This window comes from Schistocerca piceifrons, chromosome 4 (assembly GCF_021461385.2).
Source record: "Schistocerca piceifrons isolate TAMUIC-IGC-003096 chromosome 4, iqSchPice1.1, whole genome shotgun sequence".
In the NCBI taxonomy this organism is placed as follows: domain Eukaryota; kingdom Metazoa; phylum Arthropoda; class Insecta; order Orthoptera; family Acrididae; genus Schistocerca; species Schistocerca piceifrons.
In genome coordinates this window covers 166422179-166443206 of record NC_060141.1, presented here as the reverse complement: position 1 = coordinate 166443206, position 21028 = coordinate 166422179, and the positions used below count along the sequence as shown (strand labels likewise).

The following is a 21028-nucleotide window of genomic DNA, read 5'->3' as shown; positions in this document are numbered from 1 at the left end:
ACTGGTATTGTTTTCTTGCTAGTCAACATATTGTTTAAAACAGGATCAGGTAAATATACAAGTACACATAATCAGGTATGCAGTCAGCTCACCACCTGAGATAACTGCTTCTTGTTAGACATAAACATCACGCCTTACTTTGGACATAAACGTTACACTTGTTGATAACATTGTCAGGATCATAATTGTTTAAGAATCTTTTGGTTATAACATAGGCTGACTTAGGTTCTTCTCTCACTTGTATAATAATAAGTGTAGCTAGAAATTTTGGCCTTACACATTTACTAATTTGTACTAATTTTTTTGAACAGGTCAATGGAAATTTTCTGCTCTATTTATTGTCATTCACTGTCCTGTCTTGGTAATTTTTTGCCCATTGAATTTATTAAATGAGTATGCTGCACAAAACAGTGGGACAGTCAGCTGCGTGCTAATGCAACAAAAACTAATAATAGTATGTCAAATGCACAGAATAACTGAGAAACGAGACAACACAGCAAAACAGTTAAGTGATGAGTTAGATCAGTCACTCAGTGATGTAATGACACCACAAAATGATTATGTGATGATATTCAATCCATCTCAGAACAAATCAATAAACATTTCACAGAACAAGAAAATAAACTTAATGAGCACTTCATGTAATACATATTACCAGAAGTTTACACAACAATAAGAAGAAACAAACAGGTTTGCCAAATATTACATACTGAATGACAGACATACTGTATGAAACTTTTAGGTCAGGTTAAAACTTTTGTAGATAACAACATAAATACATTTTCCGTCGAACTTAAAACTGTGCAAGATATGAACGTACAGATCCAAGCTGATCTAAGTGAACACTAAACAGGAATCAATGCCCATCTTCAAAGCAAGGAAGACGAACACACAAAAGATTTAGAGACCATCACAAATAGAATCGAGCAGCTAGAACTCGAAAATGATTCCGACGCACTTAGGGGAGAGTGGGGCAAGGCGGGATGCTTAAGCACTTAACAATTTTTTGTGGGCTTACAAAATGCTCAATAGAAATACCAGATATTCCACCTTAAACTTCAGTATTTCTAGAGTTTATAAAAAATTAAGACAAAAAATGTTAGTACTTACTATATAAAAAATATTTTTTCAGGATTTACAAAGTATCTTGCCCTATAGTGAGGGCAAGATGGGGTACACAGGTGGGGGCAAGATGGATTATCTCAATATTTTATAAGTCAAAGGTTATTAAATGATTCAATGAACACAGATTTACAAATTCATAAAAGATTTATTTTAATATCTAATGAAAATGCATTAAGTAAACATTATATGATGTTGAAGTTCAGTAACTATTAACTTCAATTACTAAAGATAACTCCAATAACTAAATACAAATCATCTTTTTAACAGTGTATTACAAATAAATTATATAAGTAGGCTACTAACTTAAAAAAATTAATTGTAACATTAACTTCAATACCTAAAACACTGTATGATTAAAAAGTTATATTAGTTACTCAAAATATTAACTTCAATAGGCCTAACTAAAATAATTCTTGTTAAAGGAGGATAAAGATGTTCAATTTTTTACTTTAATTGCTACTAGGTTTAGTTTATTGTCATTCAGTTACCATCGTCTTTCTCAATACTCACGGAAGACATTCCCTTAAGAGTTACGGTACTTGGTAAGAATGTCTTCCACGAATAATGAGTGTGTTGGGGTGGGACACTATGAATGTAGTGTGTGGACCTACAAGGTGAAAGTGTAGGTCTCACAGGAGGCATGTGCGAGATAGTTCCTGCAGTCGCACTATCCTCTGTGCCCTCGGTGGCTCAGATGGATAGAGCATCTGCCATGTAAGCAGGAGATTCTGGGTTCAAGTCCCAGTCAGGGCACACATTTTCACCTGTCTCCATTGATATATATCAACGCCCGTCAGCAGCTGAAGATATTAATATAATTCTAATTTCGTACTAGATGGCTGCAGGTCATCAATGGTTGTCGAAAAGAACAGACACCATATCCACATAAGTATATAGTTCTGACAATACCCGTCATGACCTTCTTCTTCTGTGCGGATGCACACATATTCCCCGAACTCTTACAGGACTTGGTAAAAATGTCCTCCATGAGTAATGAGTGTGTTGGGGTGGGACACTACGAATGTAGTGTGTGGACATACAAGATGAGAATGTGGGTCTCGCAGGAGGCGTGTGCAAGATAGTCCCTGCAGTCGCACTATCCTCCGTGCCCTCGGTGGCTCAGATGGATAGAGCATCTGCCATGTAAGCAGGAGATCCCGGGTTCGATTCCCAGTCGGGGCACACATTTTCACCTGTCCCCGTTGATATATATGAAAGCCTGTCAGCAGCTGAAGGTATTAATATAATTCTAATTTCGTTCTAGATGGCTGCAGGTCATCAATGGTGTCTGTTCTTTCAGACATGTCCGAAAGAACAGACATGTTCTACTCAGTCAAGAATAGATGGCCCCTTCCTCCGACGCTTACCAACAATTACTGAACTGAAATTGTAGTGCTGCCAACATATGCAGTCTAACAATGTGTGGTGGGGTATTATTTCAGTAGGTATCTGATAATAAAGTAGCCACACATTTCAACATGAACACATATTCAATGCTCTTTAATGAAATCAGGCGATCATTACAGTGCTCTGAGCTCACAGTACATTCATAGTTCAGTGCAGGTGTGTTTCCAGCACTGACTATAATCTGCCTCACTATATGTAGTATCTACTTTTCTCTGTTCCATACGTGTAGTATTGCATCTATTGTGTAGTTTGTGCTACCTGCTTACCAATAATTATGAGTGATTGTGAAGAAGACAGTGACCATTCGTGCACCCAAAAAAGGCGGCTGGACAAGAGAAAAAGGAAGGTAACACATCATCGCTCACAAAATTTTAGACATCAGTGGATAAAGGATCCAGCTTTTAAGTACTGGCTTTTGCCAGACACCAATGATTCAGCTAAAGGTAAGTGTGTATTTTACCTGCGAACATCGGTGGTAGCTGGAATATCTAATTTGAAAACTTATGCCACTACCAAAAAACATATAAATAACAAACCTGGTTCTAGTGTGAAAACACAAACATTAACAACGCTTGGATTCCAAAAAAGTATAACTCCACAAAATAAAGAAAAATAACATGCAGAAATTAAACTTGCTGCTTTTTTTGCAGAGCATAACATTGCATTTTTGGTTGCTGACTATTTGATACCTTTATTAAAAGAAGCTGTGATGGATTCTAAATTAATTGAGGAAATAATGCTCAAATGAACTAAAGTAGCATCAGTGGTAAAGAACGTTCCTGGAGAAGGTCATGAAGCAGAATTAGCCCAAAAACTATAACAAAATAAATTTTCGGTCATAACAGACGAGACAACCGACATTTCAATGGTCAAAACTGCTTGCATAGGGGTACGCTATTTTGATCAAGAAGCTCAAAAAATATGTAGCACATTTTGGGAGTTGCTCAAAGATTTTAGGGAAAGAACCGATGTTGATTATATTCCCACAGACAGCACCGAGATTTTATACAGATCTCTTATCAATTCATTCACAAGCTATAATGTCCCACTGAAAAATGTTATAGGCTTTGGATCTAATGGGTGTAATGTCACGATGAGTGAAAAAAACTCCATAAAAACTATGTTACAAGGTGACAAGATGGCTTTCATTGGCAGCAGGGGCTGAAAGAATATTAGAGCAATGGGAAGCCCTAGGTCTATTTTTTATCGATTTCACAACAAATAGTGCACTTAAAGACAAAGCTGACGTGTGAAATCAGGCAGTATTTATTTCTGCAAAACTTAGCAACCTATTCTACAAACTTTATTTTTGTTTCCTTGAATGGTCGCTCCCTTTATCTAATAAAATCAATCTGGAAATCCAAAGCGAAAAAGTAGTTATTCACAATCTACATGAGAAAATAAGCGAACCCTACCAGGAAATCCTATTGCGTTATTTACAACACAAATATGTCATGAGGCCAAACCTAGGTAAAGTAGACCCTGAAATTCAGTGACATCAGCTCCACAACACTGAACTGAATCTGGCGTCAGAGTGTACAAGCTCTTAAAACACCCAGATGTGGTCAGACATCCTGGAGATTTTGAACAATTTTTCTCATGTTGCAAAAATTCCTACAAAGTTGCTGCCACAGAAAAAAAGGCTTACAACATGGAGGACCCTGTCTTGTCAAAGTTACAAGTTTTCAAACCAGAACTAGCTCTCTCTCACAATTTCAGGAGCCGTTTCCTCAACACTAATGCCTCTTATTGAAGTGGTACCACTTATAATTGCACCAAATGATCAATAAAAAAAACAAATAGTGGATGATCAATGGAGACAGCTGCCAAATGCAGAAGCTCGGTATCCTGAAGGATTGAATGAAATTAGTGAGACAAATAAGTTTTGGGATCCTTTACTGAAAACTGAAGATTTTTCTGAGCTGTCTCTTTTTGCTCTAACTGCATTGTACCTACCTCATTCAAAAGTTGACTGTGAGTGAGTTTTCAGTAAGGTTAATTTGATAAAAACAGATATAAGAAACTGGCTAACTGTGGAAAGTGTGAAAGGGATGATTCTTGCTACAGGGAGTGTAAAAGGACCAACACGTACTGGCAATTGCGTCAATTTTGAACAGACAAGAGACATGTATAGCCATATGACTGGGGAAAAATTATACGGCAACATAAATAAGAATGATGTCAGTGAGGCTGAGGTTACACCTGGTATTATATTTGAAGACATACACTAAAACTAGAAAATACCACACAAAAATTTCATAATTGTATGCAAATGTAGGTTAGAAGGCGCCACAGTTGAGTCATCTGTAGCGGTATCGTGGCCTAAGTCGCACCTCTAATGGAAATGGAAATGTCGTGTGGCTAGGGCCTCCCGTCAGGTAGACCGTTCGCCTGGTGCAGGTCTTTCGATTTGACGCCACTTCGGCGACCTGCGCGTCGATGGGGATGAAATGATGATGATTAGGACAACACAACACCCAGTCCCTGAGTGGAGAAAATCTCCGACCCAGCCGGGAATCGAACCCGGGCCCTTAGGATTGACAGTCTGTCACACTGACCACTCAGCTACCGGGGTGGACTGCACCTCTAATGGAAGACCAGGAACAAAAAACGCTTCAACGTCACCAAACATTTGCCAAAGCAATGGAGAGGTTTTTCCACTGAGAGGGGAGTATATTCCAGTCAGCTAACAACACAGTTAACTAAAGTGCCTTAAAGATTGTCTAAATAATTATAAACTAATAAATTATCATCTAATTGTTATATCTCGTGGTGAAATTATTTATTAATGTGCATTCTCATTTAACCTCAATGTATAATGAGCTTTTTCGAATCCTTGTTACTTCCGAGAGTGAAAAAAAAATTATATCATAGTTGTTAATCGATATTAAGCATTCATGAATTCCAGTACATCTCATCTCACTGCCTCTGAAAGTCCTTGCCCCCCCCCCCCACCTCACCCCCCCCCCCCCCCTCTGGTCCAAACAGCTGAGACACGTAACGCGTCCAGAATCAGAATTGCGGTTTAGAAAATATGGCCACTGCTACATTTTATTTGTTTAATTCAAAACTTTTAAATTAACAAATTCCTGCTAAATTCACACTCATTTAATATATCTTCTTTTGGTTTTATAATATTTTAAATGCTTGATAAATGTATGAGGTTTAAAAGCCAAAGTATGAGATTTTTAGTTGTTTATGTACAAGGAAAAAATTCTATGGTTGGCAACCCTGGTTCCTCCTAAGCAAAACTACAGTAAGAGGAAATGTTTCAGTCAAAAGAATCTATGTCAAGTAACAAACACATTTATCATTTTCAACTCCAGGTATCACATTCTGTTCCAACATATTGACTGTTCCCATCCTCACCACTGATGTCATAATAGGCATGGATTTCTTAGTTATGATGCAATTATTGATATTAAGAACTCATATCTGATGCTTAAGGATGACAAAAAATAACTCACTCTGGAGTTTAAAAGCACGCTTTCATCTGAAGAACAAGACATTAACCGTACTGAGCTCATTCTGCATCCAAAAACACCATTTGGCAAACAACATTTTTTACGGACGCGTACTTTCACAGTAATAATGATTTACCAGATGTTCTTAACATGTTTATACAATATCAGTCCAAAAAATGAATTGATTTAGATAAGAAGTTGATGGGATTTATTCTACTCATCATTCGTCATAGTACCTGAATTACACAAACCTCATAAGCAGGTCCCTAATAGGGCCAACTCAGAGGAATACATATGTCATGGTAATCTTGAGTCAAATTTTCTTTTGTGTTTTGGATTCTGGATCATTAGTTTTATCTGTCGGGAGCACACATTCTTTAAACATCACGTGCGTGCTGAGCCTTTGTAGTATTTTCTTAAATTTTCATTTTCTGATGCTGTGTCATCTATCTATCTCTCCTCTTTTTTCATGTATAATTTTTGTAGAGGCTCTCCCCTCGTTGCAGTTTGCCTTCTTTGACGGAATGTTCTCTCATGAATATAATGGTTTCTTTAACAAAGGTTATCCTGTGATACAATAGATAGAGGACAATGTAATGCTTAAGGCTCAATACAATGTTCCCTCTCTCAATGCAATGTTTACTAGGTGATACAATGATCTTGCCTTGATGTAATGTTTAATTCTTGATATAATGTCCTCTATCCAATGCAATGTTTATCACTCGATACAGTGTCCTCTGCCCAATGCAATGTTTACCTCTCAATACAATGTTATCTCCCTCAGTGCCATGTTTATTACTCAACACAATATAAGCTTCTCAATGTTCTTACCCCAGTGCAATGGTTACATCCTGATGGTATATTTTCTCCTTGACACAATGTTTAAATTCAGTAAAATGTTCATTCCTCAATATAATGCTACTCTTTGAATTTTGACTTCCTTCTTAGACACTCTGCTCAGTCCTTCATGCATTGTTTACTCCTCAATACACTATGATGACTTCAGAACGACGCTCCCCCTACAAGGAAATTTCATACATGCAAGTGTCATAAATACATATCAGACAGAATTCTCACATAGCCAGTCACCATTCAGGCCATAGAAAGAGACTATCGTTAACATCGTAAATGCTCTCTTGCTATCATATTTACAACCTTTATAGCAATGCTGTGACAAAATTGTCATTCACATGTGTGGTATCAATCATCAAAGAATTAACACCCTTAAAAATTTGTATCTTAATTGGCAACTACATCCCCTTGTAATTTCTGCTAATGCATCAGTCATTTCTTCACTTTGTGCAATATTTGTGAATTTGCCACATATTCTACCCTGCACCCAGGGTGGTGAACACTCACTCTTGAAGTAATACTTTTAGGCTGTTCTTGATAATATACTTTTTGCAATACTCATTCAACTCTCATTTGCCATATTGTACATCCTAATTAATTATTATACCTTTCTACATGCTTTTCAGCAATATTTGCACATTATGTAATGCTTACAGAACTTAAAAACTTATCATTTGATGTTCTTTGCATCCATTGTTATTATTGAACTCCCTTACTGTCTTGCTTATATCTGCTCTAGCAATGCTTACATATCATGTGACATTCACCATAGTCAAGCTTTTGTTTTTCAAATTATTTGCATCCTGTGTGGTTAACTGCATGTTAACAACATGTATACTCACTTTGTGGAACACTTATTAAAAGCCTACAACATTGCCTGACAAAAAAGTGAAACACCCAGAAGGGGACGAGGAAAAAAGGGGTTTCATCAAATAAAAATGTATATACAGTAATAATGGGGGTGCCAACATTGTTTACAGGAATGACTTACCTTGTGCTGCCCAAAAACTTGAAGGTAGTATTGAACTTTAATAAGACAAAAATAATGGTCATCACTGGAACAGCACATAGGCATGGCTTTCTAAATAAATCATGTGTAAATAAAGAAATTATGAAGGCCAACAAACAGGTTGAGATCAGCAAAATGTATCAAAACACTCATTTTTTACCTGATGACTACCCACAGAGAGACAGTTTCACAAGCTATGGAGGACTGCACTTAAATGGAAAGGGCAGGACATTTCTCAGCTATAAAACTCTGAAAATTGTGATTGCAGCTGGCATAAGAAGAAATAATTCACTTAAAACAGCAGAACCACCTATATTGTGCCAAACACAAACAATAGCACAGCAACCAACTGCAGCAGTACAACTATCGACAGCTGCGGAACCACAACCATCATCTTCTTCAGTGGCAATGGAATTGGCAGCAATACCAGCATCAATTGAAGCAAAACCATTATCATCAGAAGCAGCAGCAACACTAGGAGTCACATCATCAACCCAACTAACAGCACAACTGAAACCACAATCAGTGGCAACAGCAAAGTGCCTGTCAGTAACGACAGCAACATCAGCATCCCCAGAATCAGAATCAGGGAAGAAGCAACAGCAACAACAGAAAATGCAACATCAACAATGGCAGAAGTAATAGAAGCCACTTGTCCCCTTAACAAGAGAAGAATTTCACCACCATGCTGTCTGAAGGGTTTATTAGTAGAAACTGGTATGGAGAAACACTGTGTAACGACAACTGTACATATAATAATTTTTTTCTTTATGAATTTAGATAAATTAATGTAAGCAATGTTTTGAACTTTTTTTTCGGTTCGTATCGTTATGTTAAAGAGACTGTGAGCAACTTTTGAAATGAATATTATTATTTATGTTAGATTTCAAACAATGTGGTAATCAAAGGAAAGTGTATTTAATGTTAAAACTATTGTAAGATGTGAAAATTGTAATTTATACATTTGGTCCATACGTAGGTAATGCATTAGGATATGTGTAGTAGAAAACCTGTGGTGAATACCCTACCTGTAGGGGAGCGGGAAAAGGTGGAGGCAGGCGAGGCGGGAAAACGCACACTGGCGCGGTTCGGCACAACGGGCACAGTATTACAGTCGGAGGCGAGCAACAGTCGGAGTTGGGCATCATTCGGAAGTACACGTACTGTACCCAGGAGGCTACCCAGGAAAAGTGGATTCCATTGAGCCTCGGATGAACCGATTCCTACGACTACTTGGCATGGCTATATTCTGAGGCACAAAGTTGGAAAGATAACGACGCTAAGAAGAAGGAAAGTGCTGCTGCAATGAGAACCTTAGCCGTGCTTGCATGTGTGCCGTGCTTCTCGCTATCTCGCTGCCCGCCATCCGCCGCACCGACTTGCACAGGTCAAACATTTATTTCATCTTTAGAAGTGTATCTGTGTGGACCAGTGTCGAAAATGTTTCTGACTGTTCAATAATAACGTGACTTTTACCAGCATTGCTTTAGCCGTGACTTATCCTGATCACTGTCCTAGACAGGGTCCTTACCTCGTATTGTGCAACCCGAGTATCCTGAACTGAAAGTTTAATGTTAGTGTTAATGAAAATTATCGGCAGATTAATCTATGCTATAAAGAAGTTTAAAGTCCTGTGTGTTATTGCAAATGTTGAGAAAGAACAAAAGTATGACTAAATTGGAAGAGAGTTTTTTTTTAAATTGAGTTAGCGATGTTATTTAATTAATTTGAGACAGAATTAATGACAGTTAAATTATTCAGAAGTAAGGCAAAAGAGTAGTTATCCATAGATTGATAATTTTGAGTGTTAATTTGCCTTCAGTACTTAATAGTTTCAGTATAACGACCATAACAGTTTCAGGGCCCCCCCCCCCCCCCCTTCTCTTGTCCATTCTTTCAAACCTTGAAATGTGTTGATCAAATTTGACCAGTAAAGCTAAATTCTATATTAATCCTAAGTGTATTAGTGTTTTTCCATCATTAATAGTGATATTGTGTGTGTACTTTCAAGATTGTCGATGCTAGGGCAATCTATGCCCGATTTCAGTCTGCTCAACATACAAAATGCAGTTCGTAGTGATCATTACTGTGTGGTGGTTGTGTAAGTTTAGCTCGTCCAAATTAGTACAAAAAGAGAAAACTTTAGTTCAGTGGATTTTTCTGGTTCCAAACTTTGCCATATAACGCATCATTACTACGTGTTACTATGCTTGTACATGCACCCACTTGTACAAGGAAAAACTTACTCATTGCCTAAGTAGGCTGGCGACCGAATTGTTAATTATAGGTAGCATCTACTGTGTGTACTTCTTGTCCATGCGAAAGAGTAATTATACTTCACATTTGCTTGACTGCATCACTGTAGTTATTGACTGAGTATAAGTCCGATCTTGCTCCTATTAGGTACACGCGGTCAACTTACGTACTAAAATCCTTGTTTATAAGGTGAAGCCCGTGAACTTATTACAGTACAGGCTTTATAGAGCTAACGTACGTCCGAGCAGGGCGGTAGCGTTACAAGTGGCTTCCCGGTGACAGGACATCCAGCTGTTGTCGGTTACAAATTAATGTAAATACCGAACAGTGGATGTTCAGTGGCACGAATTGCAATAAAAGTCAGTAAAATAAACTGCAGTGTGAGTCAAGTACGGTAGTGTGGTGTAGCGTACATTCAGTATGGACGGGAAAGTAGACGGGGTAGATGTGCCGAGCGAAATGGAGAATGCGGCTGGCAGTAGCCGGAGTTTACGCGGCCAGATAACAGATGGCGTTAGCGGAAGACAATTGGCGTACATACAATACCACGAACATGTCAATGAACAGATTGAAAGGTTGAGATCGCCTCGGACACAGCAAGGAATAAAACAGGAAGTAGAAGGTGACTCTGTAGATGATAGTGGTTATGTGAATGAATCCACTGACATGTTTGATTCTCCACAGATAAAGAAAGAACCGAAAGAAACTTTTGAAGTAGGATCGGAATACACCGATTCCGTAGAACAAAACAGTGTGAAAATTTTAAGCATAAACGATTTATTTGAACAATTAACCAAACAAATTTCAGGACAGAGTGAGCAGATCAAAACACACAATGATCAGCTTCAAACACATGTTGATCAGCAGCTCAAAACACAGAATGATCAGCTTAAAACACACGTTGACGAGCAATTTAAAAAAACAAGTTGGTCAGCTTAAAGCACAGGTTGAAGAACAAGGAATTAAAATTAGTAAACAAATAGAATAGGTAGAACAAAAAGTGGGTAGTTTAAGTTCTGTGGTAAATACTATGAAGTTTGAAATTGACACAATTAATAAGAATATGGATACTATGCAGGGGGAAATTGACAACATTAATAGTAGATTTGATGTTGAAATTCTCAACAACCAAGAGAAAGTAGAACCTCTGGTTGAAACTAAGGTAGACGAAAAAGTTTTCGGTCTTAAAACTGAGATCGTAAACGAATGTCAACACGGGATATCGCAATTGAAAAAGGTAGTTTTAGACACTGAAAGGGATTTAAGTAAAAAAGTATCCGGATGTGTTCAAAATTGTGAACAAAATACTACGAAAATTCAAGGCAGAATTTTCGATCTGGAGAGCAAAATTAAAGATAGGCCTGGTGTTGTCTGTAATGGCACACCAATTACGAAGCTGTTAGAAGGCGAGGAACGCTTCGATCCAGCCAAGAAACATAACGGGTGGCATCCGTTAGATTTTATCAAAAATTGCGAGAGAGTATTTCCTGAGCACTTGTCTGATCAGGAAAAGATAAATGTAGTAATTAGCGCCTTAGCAGGTGACGCTAAGCGCTGGGGGATAAATTTAAATACCGAACGAATGACGTTCGAAGAATTTAGGCAGAGATTTACGGAAGAATATTGGTCTGAACAAAAGCAGGACCATTTATGCCGGGAGTTCATCATGGCCAAACAGCATGATAACAGGGGCAGGAATTCTTTGAAAGATTTCTGCGAGCACTGGTACCGGAAATTGACGCATTTAAGAGGCCGAATATCAGATTCAGAAATTATCTGGGAGTTATATAAAAAGCTTCCAGAAGATTCAAAGAGGTATGTAGGAAGCAATCATCGCAGCTTCCACGCATTTCTCGAAAGAGTCGAAGACGAAGATCATTGGTGCGAAAGTCGTGCCAATTATCAAAATTTTGGTAACCGTAATAACCGACACAATGACGAACGAAATGACGGCGATGGATTTCGCATCAATGTAATACAGAGAGGAAGAGGCAGAGGAAATTATCCAGGTCGCGGTCGAGAGTATACCGCGCAAAATAATAACGACGCGGGAAACTAATTACCGCGAACGTTGCGGGCCAAACGGAAGCGGACAACACATACAGGCCCCGATTTAAGAAAAGATATCGGACCGACCGTAATGTAATGAGACAGGATAGGGACAGTCATGGAACGCCGCAACGTGTTGTGACGAAACAAGCGTCAGGTGCGAGCCAGAATGAGTCATCTCTGCCGCACATGTTAACAGGCGAGTGGAGCATCAGAGGGCAACGGCCCAGCCTAGTAGAACATCTGTTCGGAAAGAAGCCGCTAGCAATACGGCAGCAGTAGGTACGAACGTAGCTGTAAGAGCTGAGGAAAATTTTACGAGTGATAATTCCGTGGCAAAGGAAACAATAAATGAAACTGTGAATACACAGAGAGGTGCGGTTAGCAGTGTTTGCAATGAGATAAAAGGCGAGGATGAATTAGCAGAAGTAACTGATTGGCGTGTGCAGATCGATGATCTGTACAAGGGCCTAAAGCAATGTGAGTGGGAGGATTTTAAAAGGGAGTATGAGGCGAAGAAATTTGTTGGTGGAAAGAGAGATAGTAGGGACGTCCATAGTGACGTGGCCCAAATTTGAAGAGGGGAGAATAAATAGCGCCGCGCAAAGTACGCGTGCTGCCGATAGGAGGAAGGTTAATGATAGGAAGGATTTGGAGGATGAAATCCTCAGCATTGACGAAGAAATAACTTCTGCTAACAGTCCGCCAATAGTACAAGCTGCTACCGAGAGGCACCGTGGAGAAGGGGTAGATGATTACCTGAAAGTAATTAAAGTCCACGAGGATTACACTAAATATGAAGTCACAGTAGATGTAAATAAAGCTGATGATGAGGCCGTTTTACCAAAAGAGGAGATTGAATTAAAATCCAAGCCTGACGACAATACAGAGGAAGAACTTAGTGCCTGTCTCAGAAAAGCTTTTATGTTAGAACCTGAAAGCGATCCGGAATGGTCGGATTCCGACGATAGTTCGGATGATGAAAGATACACAAATACAGACGAAAATGAATGTACTAACTCTCCCTATTGTGCAAAAGTAGCGTACTTAAGTGAATCTGATGTTGAGGAAGAGAGTAGTGGTGATTCTAGTGAAGATGAATTTTCAGGTGTAAAGGAAAATGAATATACTTTTACTGAAAGAGGGTATGAGAAAATCAGTGAAAATAAAGGGGATGCAGTTAATTGCGATATTGTACCTAACGATGACGACGTATCAAAACAAAATCCAGACGTTGAAACAGAACAAAGAAAGAAAGAACCACCAGACGACTCAGGGTTTATTTCGCAAAGAGTTCAGGTAATTAATAACTTTGAACTTCCGGAACCCAAGAAACCGCCAGATATATGTGAAGTGAATGTTAAAAGCATATCTTGGGACGATGTTATTGTCGACCCGGATTTGCTCAAGGAAGACCACAGTAATGAAAAACATTCGACGGTTAAACAAACTATAATACCAATTGAAATTTATAACGTGGAACTGCAAGTACTTCTTGATACTGGGTCTCAGATAAGTGCAATTTCTCAGTCATTTTTCGAACACATTTGAGATAAGCCTGGGCTAGTAATTATGTCAGTGACAGGTGTAAAAATTGTTGGTGCAACTGGTAAGGCTAGTAAGCCGGTAAAGAACCAGATTTTGGTTGAATTTAGTATAAGAGGACAAAACTTTGAACACGATTTTTTGGTTGTGCCAGACTTGAGTACTGAAATGATTTTGGGGATAGATTGGTTGGATAAAGAAAAGGTTATTATTGATTGTAGCCAGGGAGTGATCAAAATAAATAGTACATTTAGGGAATTGGTATAGAAGTTTTCCAAGAAATCTGTGAAGGAAAAGAAATCGAACACAGGACTATCGCATTTGCAAGTAGAACTCTAACAAAATACGAAAGGAACTACACTATTTCGGAAAAGGAAGCTTTAGCCATTATATGGGGGCTAAAGAAATTTAGAAATTATCTGTGGGGCCATAAGCTCATTATACATACTGACCACAAAGCTTTAACTTTTCTTAAAGATTGCCGTTTACTTAATGGTAGGCTAACTCGTTGGGCTTTGTACCTACAACAATTTGATTACGATATTTGTTATGTTAAAGATACTGAGAATTATGTGGCAGATGCTTTATCTCGATTGCCTAATGGTATGAGTGAAGTGCCAAATGAAAATGGTGAAGAGGGTACTTTTCAGATAAGGTATATGAAAGAGGTTTCAGGAAAGAGGAAAATTGAGCAGATATGTAAAAATATGAGATACCATCAGAATGAGGATTCAACCTGGAAATCAGTGAAGGTAAATTTTGACAGTGTACAGTATCCTCAAATTAAGAAATATTACAAAATTTATAAGGGCATTTTATATAGGAAGAAAGATTTAGTTACTGAGGAATGGAGGGTATGTTGGCCAAACCAGTTTGACACTGATGTCATAGATTATTTTCATTTAGCATTAGGGCATAGTGGGCCGAAGAAATGTTTGGATAAATTGAATAACGTAATAGCGATTACTGGTAGTATAAGTAAGAAGGTAAAGGAACAAATTAAGTCATATGATGTCTGTCAAAAGGCCAAAGTGCCGAACAAAACTAGTAGGGGACCAATGCAAAGTACGTTGCCTGAAGACACCCTAGACTTATTATCAGTGGATTTATATGGTCCCCTCCCAAAGACTTCGGGAAATTGTGCATATATTTTGGTGATTTTGGAAGTATTTTCAAAATTTGTGAAATTATACCCCTTGAAAAAAGCAACAGCAAAAGCTGTATTTAATAGGATGGTCGAATACTTCAGGACCATCGGGAAACCCAAAGCAGTACTATCTGACAATGGACCCCAGTTCATATCCAAAATTTGGAAACAAGGAATGGAGAGAAATGAAGTGGAGGTTAAATATATCTCAGCTTATCATCCTGCTAGCAACCCGGTTGAAAGGTACATGCGAGAAATCGGGAGATTGTGTAGAACATACTGCAGTCACAATCATAGAGCCTGGGGCAGGTTTATATCGGATTTTGAGAATGTCATGAACACATTACATCATGAAACTACAGGATTTCCACCGGAAGAAATTTTGTTAGGCAGAAGTAGTAAAAGTTTAATTGAAGAAAAACTAGAGTTTCCACCTTGTACAAGTTTGGGATTGGATCAAAAGAAAGAATTGGTGATAAAAAGGGCAAAGCAAAAAGCTGAATCTAGATCTAAAAGACACAATAAAAATTTAAAAGTTTCAAAATTTAAAATTGGAGATTATGTTCTTTTAAAAACCCACGAAAAGTCTAGTGAACTAAACCATGAAATTTCAAAATTTAAATATATTTATAATGGACCATATATAATACAGAATATTCCACACGACAATGCTTACTACCTGATCTACCCAAAATCCAAAAGACCTTTAGGTGTAAGAAATATTGTGGACCTGAAACTGTATGTTCCTAGGAACGAGTAAATGTGCTGTATCTTATGCTGAACCCAAGTTATTCTAAATGTATCTAATCATTGTAAATGTCTGTATACCTTTGAAAGTGTGCTAATGTAGTTATGTGAGTTTCAGATTACCAATTGTACTGTAACTGTAAAAATGTATGGAGAAAAGGACTGAAAAGAAAGGATAAAAGCTATCAGCCAGATAAAAGATGGGACTGTCAAAAATGAAAATGGGCAGTGTATGAACCATAATATGAAGGACTGCCAAATACCAATGAGGGCAGATAAATAATCGATGGAAAATTGTAAATGTGATCCAGGAGATGTGACAATATGAAGTGAAAAGGACTGCCCAAATCCACATAATAGGCAGCAAATATGTGTAGTTAATTTTCTGAATACATGTGTGTGTGTTTTGTTTAGTAAGTAAGAAAATGGACTGCTATTCAAAGCAAGCAGCGACAAATTATCTTATAGTGTATACAAAATATGCAATTGTTTTTGTAGTTAAATGTTTGTATTCCAGAATTTTAAATTATTTCTTTGATAATTTAGAAAAAATGATTAAATTGCTATTTTAGTGATATTATGATGGGAAGGTGGACTGTGCAAAAGGCACTTGAGTAAATGACAAGTAATTATTCTTGATGTGTTAAAAAAAAAGTGTAAACCTAGTGGACTGTGCAAAAGGCACTTGAGTAAATGACAAGTAATTATTCTTGATGTGTTAAAAAAAAAGTGTAAACCTATATACAGTGAGTAAAAGGAAATATGTAGTGTAAATCTTTTTGGACAATTAAGTAAAGATTCGGAACCACTGTATAATTGTAAGATTTAGTGTTCCCATAAAATTTGGACTTAAGAAAATTTTCTGGAAACAGGGGCATGTGTAACGAAAACTGTACATATAATAATTTTTTTCTTTATGAATTTAGATAAATTAATGTAAGCAATGTTTTGAACTTTTTTTCGGTTCGTATCGTTATGTTAAAGAGACTGTGAGCAACTTTTGAAATGAATATTATTATTTATGTTAGATTTCAAACAATGTGGTAATCAAAGGAAAGTGTATTTAATGTTAAAACTATTGTAAGATGTGAAAATTGTAATTTATACATTTGGTCCATACGTAGGTAATGCATTAGGATATGTGTAGTAGAAAACCTGTGGTGAATACCCTACCTGTAGGGGAGCGGGAAAAGGTGGAGGCAGGCGAGGCGGGAAAACGCACACTGGCGCGGTTCGGCACAACGGGCACAGTATTACAGTCGGAGGCGAGCAACAGTCGGAGTTGGGCATCGTTCGGAAGTACACGTACTGTACCCAGGAGGCTACCCAGGAAAAGTGGATTCCATTGAGCCTCGGATGAACCGATTCCTACGACTACTTGGCATGGCTATATTCTGAGGCACAAAGTTGGAAAGATAACGACGCTAAGAAGAAGGAAAGTGCTGCTGCAATGAGAACCTTAGCCGTGCTTGCATGTGTGCCGTGCTTCTCGCTATCTCGCTGCCCGCCATCCGCCGCACCGACTTGCACAGGTCAAACATTTATTTCATCTTTAGAAGTGTATCTGTGTGGACCAGTGTCGAAAATGTTTCTGACTGTTCAATAATAACGTGACTTTTACCAGCATTGCCTTAGCCGTGACTTATCCTGATCACTGTCCTAGACAGGGTCCTTACCTCGTATTGTGCAACCCGAGTGTCCTGAACTGAAAGTTTAATGTTAGCGTTAATGATAATTATCGGCAGATTAATCTATGCTATAAAGAAGTTTAAAGTCCTGTGTGTTATTGCAAATGTTGAGAAAGAACAAAAGTATGACTAAATTGGAAGAGAGTTTTTTTTTAATTGAGTTAGCGATGTTATTTAATTAATTTGAGACAGAATTAATGACAGTTAAATTATTCAGAAGTAAGGCAAAAGAGTAGTTATCCATAGATTGATAATTTTGAGTGTTAATTTGCCTTCAGTACTTAATAGTTTCAGTATAACGACCATAACAGTTTCAGCCCCCCCCTTCTCTCGTCCATTCTTTCAAACCTTGAAATGTGTTGATCAGATTTGACCAGTAAAGCTAAATTCTATATTAATCCTAAGTGTATTAGTGTTTTTCCATCATTAATAGTTATATTGTGTGTGTACTTTCAAGATTGTCGATGCTAGGGCAATCTATGCCCGATTTCAGTCTGCTCAACATACAAAATGCAGTTCATAGTGATCATTACTGTGTGGTGGTTGTGTAAATTTAGCTCGTCCAAATTAGTACAAAAAGAGAAAACTTTAGTTCAGTGGATTTTTCTGGTTCCAAACTTTGCCATATAACGCATCATTACTACGTGTTACTATGCTTGTACATGCACCCACTTGTACAAGGAAAAACTTACTCATTGCCTAAGTAGGCTGGCGACCGAATTGTTAATTATAGGTAGCATCTACTGTGTGTACTTCTTGTCCATGCAAAAGAGTAATTATACTTCACATTTGCTTGACTGCATCACTGTAGTTATTGACTGAGTATAAGTCCGATCTTGCTTCTATTAGGTACACGCGGTCAACTTACGTACTAAAATCCTTGTTTATAAGGTGAAGCCTGTGAACTTATTACAGTACAGGCTTTATAGAGCTAACGTACGTCCGAGCAGGGCGGTAGCGTTACAACTGAGGTATGAAATTTATGGAGAGTTGTGATTAGACACAGAAAAAAAGTGAAAAAATTAATTGATGCATTGGAATATAAATGGTTTGAAGGCAGGTAGCACCAAAATTGAAGACTGCAAATTACCTTCTATGAAAACAATGATATCAAAACAAAGTTGTCTGTTTAAATGACTATTGGTTAACTAGTAGCCCTACAAAATTTTTAAATAAACTGGAACATTTCAGTGTTCAAGCAGCTTTTACAGGAGTGGAAGACCCCATGGGGGCTTGTGAATACTTCTCAATACCTGCAATGGAAAATCCTGAATGGAATAATGGTAGTATTATGAAAAGGACTGATTGCTACTCACCATATAGTGGAAACGTTGAATCACAGACATAAACTACAAAAAGACCTCTAAACGAGTAAGCTTTTGGCCAAAAAGCCTCCTTTTGAATTGAACAACATGCACGCACACATGCAGACACAACACATTCATGCATAAACAACTCTCACGCACATGAACACTATCTCTGGCTGCTCAAGCCAGACAGCGAGCCCAAGCAACTGTACATGATGGGCGAAGCAATCCAGGTGTTGGAAGTAAGGAGAAGGGTGGGAGGGAGAGGGATAGCAGGACAGGATTGGAGGCAGTGAAGTGCTGCTTGTAGGAGCATACAGAGATGAGGTGGAGAGATGGTACGGCAGTTAGGTGCTGTTGGGAGGTTAGATGGAGGGTGGGGAGGGGGGAGAGGAGGGGAGTGGAAAATGAGAGAAGTTAAAAAGCTGTGGATGCATTGATGGAAAAGAAGGCTCTGCAGCTGTGTGGTGCTAGAATGGGAATAGGGAAGGAAATGGGTGGGTAAAGGACAACGACTAACAAAGGTTGAGGTGAAGAGGGTTATGGGAACATAGGATATATTACAGGGAGAATTCAGAAAAGTTGGTGTTGGTATGAAGGATCCAGATGGCACAGGCTGTGAAGCAGTCATGGAAATGAATACATCATGTTGGGCAGCATGCTCAGACTGTGGGAGAGGTGGGCAGAAACAGTGCGTATGACATTCCTCATTTCAGGGGGAACGTGCTTCGGTTGCTCCAATCCTGGGCAGTACTGAGCCATCAGGGGAATGCTCCTCTGTGGCCAGGTGGTGGGACTTTGCAAGACAGTTGATGAGTGGAGAGATAAGGGACAGGATATCTGTTTCTGTACAAAGTTGGGAGGGTAATTACAGTCTGTGCAGACTTAGTAGGACTTGGTATATTTTGAAAGGGGCTGCTTGACACTACAGCTGTGACAGCCACAGGTGGCTGGGCTCTATGGAAGGGGCTTCTTGGTACAGAATGCATGGCAGTTGTCCAAGTGAAGGTATTGCTGATGATTAGTAGAAACAAGATGAAATCCAAGGGACTAGTTCGATAGAGGAAGGCAAAAAAGAATTGAAACTGATGTTAAAACACAATGAGATCAAAGAGAAAAATAAATAAGAAGAATCTAATGTGTGCTGCAGGTCTGTGGGCAGGTATGTATGATGAAGGGGGCAGCAGCTGCATCTAGATCAGGTGAGGTTAGTGTGTGAAATGGAATAAGAGAGGAGAAAGAGTGGGCGGTGAGGAGGGGTTGGTAGGATAAGATATAAGTTCATGTGGCACATGAACAGATGGAAAATAACACATGAAAATATGTGAGAGTGACGCAGGAAAAGTGATAATTTGAAGGTGTAGGGTTAATGATATTGATGGGAGTAATGTGGGGCATGAGATGCTGCACCAACAATCAGCGCGGTCTTGTAGCTGTGTGTCGTGTGTGGTCAAAACATTTGATACAATGTGGCTCATACATAAGTAAGAGCATGTGGTGCAGTTTGGAAGGTGACAAGTAAACCACAGGAAAGAAGAGAAAGAAAAGGACAGACACCAGTACAGTAATGCATTATAAAATAGTAACAAAGGAAAACAGCACTATGTTACACTATGGTAGAAAACCGTTAGGCAAAATCGAGTGAAAATGTTAAGTCACAGACAAGCGCAACGAAAAGACTGCAAAACAATTAAGCTTTCAGCCACATAGTCTTCCTCTGACTTAAACCACACACACACACACACACACACACACACACACACACACACACACACTTGTATGTGGGAACCAACAACCATAGGGCTGCCCGTCAACCGACAAATGGCAACAGGGCAACAGGGCAATTCCATGGCTAATCGGAGTGCGTGGTGCTACATTTCTGGAGTTTAAAAACGGTGCATTGTCGGCCTACATAATATTAGTAATTTTGGTTCCTACTGGCATCAGCTATCCAGGGTTAAAATTTTGTGACATGATTTTTCTCCATTCTGTGTGTGTGTGTGTGTGTGTGTGTGTGTGTGTGTGTGTGTGTGTGTGTGTGTGTGTATGTGTGTGTGTGTGTGTGTGTGTGTGTGTGTGTGTGTGTGTGTGTGTGTCCCTGGCTGCCAAGACCAGAATGCAAGAAAATGCACATGTTGGATTATGGGAAAAGCAATCTGGGTGGTGGGGGCAACGAGGAGGCTGGGAGAGGAAAGTATAGCAGGGTAGGTGTTGGGGACGTTAAAGTGCTGCTTGTGGGAGCATACAGGGATGAGTGGAGAGAGGTAGGACAGCTAGGTGTGGTTGGGACATTAGGGGATGGTGTAGAGAGCATGTGGGGGGGGGGGGGGGGGGGTAAGGTACTGTGGGTGCAATCCTGGCAAAGAAGGCTGCGCAGTGCAGGAATAGGAACAGGGAAGAGGATGAGGGGTCTACCTCCCCCTCCCAGCCTC

General features: G+C 38.8%; 2 non-coding genes across 2 annotated transcripts; both read left to right on the top strand.

The window, feature by feature from the left end:
- Positions 1-1803: 1803 nt before the first annotated feature.
- Positions 1804-1878, top strand: Trnat-ugu. The gene has a single exon. It is a non-coding gene; the product is annotated as a tRNA-Thr (tRNA).
- A 354-nt stretch (positions 1879-2232) lies between these two features.
- Positions 2233-2307, top strand: Trnat-ugu. Its single transcript has one exon. It is a non-coding gene; the product is annotated as a tRNA-Thr (tRNA).
- The last annotated feature ends 18721 nt before the right edge of the window (positions 2308-21028 follow it).